Source organism: Lygodium microphyllum, chromosome 28 (genome assembly GCF_053477565.2).
Source record: "Lygodium microphyllum isolate KBCC chromosome 28, Lygodium_microphyllum_v1.1.10, whole genome shotgun sequence".
In the NCBI taxonomy this organism is placed as follows: Eukaryota; Viridiplantae; Streptophyta; class Polypodiopsida; order Schizaeales; family Lygodiaceae; genus Lygodium; species Lygodium microphyllum.
The window spans coordinates 57214268-57217831 of record NC_141162.1 but is presented as its reverse complement, the minus strand read 5'-3'; the positions used below and the strand labels follow the sequence as shown (position 1 = coordinate 57217831).

Here is a 3564-nt window from a genome sequence, read left to right as displayed (position 1 = left end):
GATGTTGGTGGTATCTTGCATAACTGTGAGGGGAGGGGTGCCCTGGATATGGCCAACCACCCAATTGCCACCGTAGGGAGTGGAAAGAGGCCAAGAAGAGAGCATCAAAGAAAAGGACAAGTCGCCAGCATGCAGAGGCACGACGTATCCAGATGGCAACCATGGGATTGTCGCATTATGGATCGGGTGGTAGGGAGTCATGGGAGGCTGATTTTGTAAGTATTATTTTATTTCTTTTTTTAAATTAAATTTTGTAATTTGTTTCAATTCATTATGTAGTGTGTTCTAAGACGTTGTATGTTCAAATTGTTTTATAGTATCATATCATTGATAGGATGCCTACTTCTAGAGAGGTAGGCTACCATCGAGGTCAAAACCGGTGTCAAATTGCTGTGCATTCGAGGTGTGAAATCCACCCAAAAGTTGTGTGTGTGGGATTTGATACTTTGTACATACTTAGTTGTTATGTTTGCATCTTTATTCTGCGTGGTAATATAGTAAAGAGGGGCTAGAAAAGGATATTGTTATTGGTAGTGCATTGGTTGGTATGTATGCCATGTGTGGTTTATTTGCGGAAGCACAAAAAGTGTTTGACAAGCATCGAATTTGTAGCGTAATCTCGTGGAATGCTGCATTATCTTGGCTTGAAGGTGACAAGGGGTTTTGTTTGCTTGTATTCTGATGATCAAGGAAAAGAATTCCAAAGTTTGGAGGCAGTTTGAAAGCATATGATATGAAAGAGCCATTGTAAGCTATGATATGAAGATGAGGGCTTGAATGCTTTTCTAGAGCCAATGATGGAAGGAGCTTTTTCAAATGGGCTTTTTGGGGGAAGAAAGGGTCGGAAAAGAGGACAAAAGCAGAGAAAGTGAGAGAGATAAAAGAGGGGAAGCGCACAGTCTGAAAAAGGCGGCATAATGTGTTCAAATTAGAAAAAGCAAACGACATATCTGGAGATGCAGAAAACAAGCGCAGGATAATTATAATCTACCATGGGACAGAAAAAATAGAAGGAAATCGGAGAGAGGAACAGAGGAGCTGGACGGAAGGAAAAAGGGAAGGATTTTCGTCAATCAATGATGAGCTACGGAGACAAAAAGGGGGGAAATTGAAGACGATTAATCGGAGGGGAATCTCTGCAACTTCGAAGAAGAGTGCAGGACAGGAAGAACACAGGGGGGTCAATGCTTGATGGAGGGAGCGAATGGAAAGTGATGACAGGAAGACGGCGGACTGAGATGGCAGAATGAGGAGTGACAAAGCTGTTGCAATACGAGAGGGGATTGAACACAACAGTTAGTCGCGGACAAAGGAGACGGTGAAGCTGGAGCAAGGCAGAAGACAGACATGGAGGTGACAAAGACAAAGCTGTAGCGATGACAACGAAGGAGAGGATGGTAGGAACGAGAAGAGGACTGGAAGCATCAGCGAGCTCTAGGTGACGAAAGAGAAGCCGAAGATAGATGGGAAATGATGGAGGGGCTGCCGTCAACGAATTCGACGGATGTTCGATGGAGTAAGAGGGAGGTTGTCCTCGACTATCATGATGATCATGCCCTTTGAAACTGCTACAGCGAGTCCTTACTTCTATGGCATAGAGAGCATTGTTATTAGTACATGTGGTAGCAACTAGCATCGACATCATTGATCTGTGATTAGAGAAAGGAGAGAAGCGCAAAATCAACTGCAAGAGGACATCCTGCAGCCATACAGCAGAAGAGCTCAATCAAGTTGACCCATGAAGTTGATGCGATGATCCTTTTGTTTTGGAGGCCTTTCATGGTGCTGCTTGACTACAAGCTGATACGACCAAGGGATATCACGGAGAAGACAATATGCATGGAACGTATGGACTGATTGATACTGCAGAACGAGATGATCCTTCGATTATTGGTCCACAAAAACCCTTTCTGGCTCGTATGATATGCAATAAACGACTTATAGAAAATGCAGATGACAGAGATATTCGTCATATCGAATTTGACCTTAAAAGTTCTGGCTTGAATAATACCTCTGGAGAGACCTCTTTGATGGCACAAATGATAAAATTCAGGCAGTTATAGAAGCTAATGTTTGCCCGAGGCTTGTTGCATTGCTTCTGCATCCATCTCCATTGGTCCTCATCCCTGTGTTACGAACAGTGGGCAATATTGTCACAGGGGATGATGCACAGACACAGTATCTTCTCAACCACAATGTACTTCCCTGCCTTCTAAATTTGCTCACTTACAACCACAAAAGAAGCATAAAAAAGGAAGCATGTTGGACCATATCAAATATAACTGCTGGGAACAAAGAGAAAATCCAGGCCGTTATTGATGCAAACATCATCCCTTCTCTTGTATCATTGCTTGGTACAGCAGAATTTGAGATTAAAAAAGAGGCAGCTTGGGCTATATCAAATGCTACATCGGGTGGTACACACGAACAGATAAAGTACCTTATAAGCCAAGGTTGCATCAAGCTATTGTGTGATCTATTGACCTGTTCGGATCCTCGAATTGTGACGGTGTGTTTGGAAGGATTAGAAAACATATTGAGGGTTGGGGAAGCCGAGAAGGACCTTGGTAATACAGGTGGCATCAATTTGTATGCTCAGTATATTGATGAATCAGAAGGCGTTGAAAAGATTGAGACTTTACAGACCCATGACAATTCTGACATTTATGAGAAGGCAGTGAAGCTCTTGGAAACATACTGGCTGGATGAGGAGGAAGATGAGAATGTTTCTTCTAATAAATTACAGCTGCTTTCTGGAGAGTTAATGAGTTATGGTTAGCTCTAGCTGTTTCTAACATTGTTTGACCTCAGTCCTGCTCAATTAGCAGCAGTCTATGCAAGTCTTGTCTCAGAAGGCATCAAATTTCGCAGTGATACAATAGTGAGTGACATCGATAAACCATGAAATGAAGTGCAAAGATCAATTGGTGTATTGAGGGAAACAGTCATGATTTGAAGAGCTATTCTCAGTTTTCATACTGCTCATAAGAGGGTGGAACAGATTTGTCAACTGTTGCAATCACATATAGATGATGCAAAGCAGGCAGAAATTGTTGTCAATTGTGTGCATTTGAAATCTTGCTTCTCATAAGTTTGGACTCTAATAAGAGCTTGTATACATGGCATGGGTCAATTGCATAGATCACATGTGGTTTGTTATGATGTTTCTCTATGCTCAGAGATAACTTGGCAGTAATACAAATGTTACTTGGCATCATATTTATCTTGATTATTTGCTTTGATTGATCTTCCGTCTTGAAATTTCTCAAGAATCTCTGTGGTTGCGACTTTGCTTTCGAAAACCCTTCGACATCTTTGGTGAACCCAACGTGAAAGCGTCGCATAAATTTCAGGATGGGAGATACTTCAGCATCCATTTCAGCCTCTTCTACAATTCCTACTTCGTCCTCTACTTCAGCTCCATCATTGACTGCTGCTTCAAGTACTTCAACAGATGATTTAAAGCAGATTTTGCAGAATATATCTATGTGTATGCAGCTTCAAAATCAGCAGACACAATTGTATATGCAGCAGCAGCAGTAATTGCATCAACAACAGTTATCT

General features: G+C 41.9%; 1 pseudogene; it reads left to right on the top strand.

Moving 5' to 3' along the window:
- The first annotated feature begins 1835 nt into the window (after positions 1-1835).
- On the top strand, positions 1836-2779 carry LOC148011487 (importin subunit alpha pseudogene; annotated as a pseudogene).
- The last annotated feature ends 785 nt before the right edge of the window (positions 2780-3564 follow it).